Here is a 271-nt window from a genome sequence, read left to right on the forward strand (position 1 = left end):
AGCGTCCCTCTCTTCCCCGCCCGTCCCAAAGGAGCAGCCGCAGCGGAGACTGACCCAGTGCAGCAGGAGAGTCTCCGAGCTCAGCCAAGCACCATGGACATGGAGCGAGAGGGGGGCAAAAAGGGAATAAAAGCCGGGCAAAGCAACCTTCCCATCCCAGGGCATGGGCCAGCAATAGGAGATCATTTGCCCCGGTCACCCCCTGCATTTAAAAGCCATTAAAAAGCCGACGGGGTCCCACGTGAGAACAGCCCCCTCCTTGCACAGCACC

The 271-nt window shown here is 60.1% G+C and overlaps 1 protein-coding gene across 2 annotated transcripts in view; it reads right to left on the reverse strand.

Annotated features, from left to right (window-relative positions):
- Window positions 1-271, reverse strand: part of LOC104404524 (plasma membrane calcium-transporting ATPase 4-like) — a 24,884-nt gene that overhangs the window by 21,572 nt on the left and 3,041 nt on the right. The window lies entirely within an intron of this gene.

Source organism: Nestor notabilis, unplaced genomic scaffold (genome assembly GCF_000696875.1).
Source record: "Nestor notabilis isolate BGI_N333 unplaced genomic scaffold, ASM69687v1 scaffold11864, whole genome shotgun sequence".
NCBI classification, from domain to species: Eukaryota; Metazoa; Chordata; class Aves; order Psittaciformes; family Psittacidae; genus Nestor; species Nestor notabilis.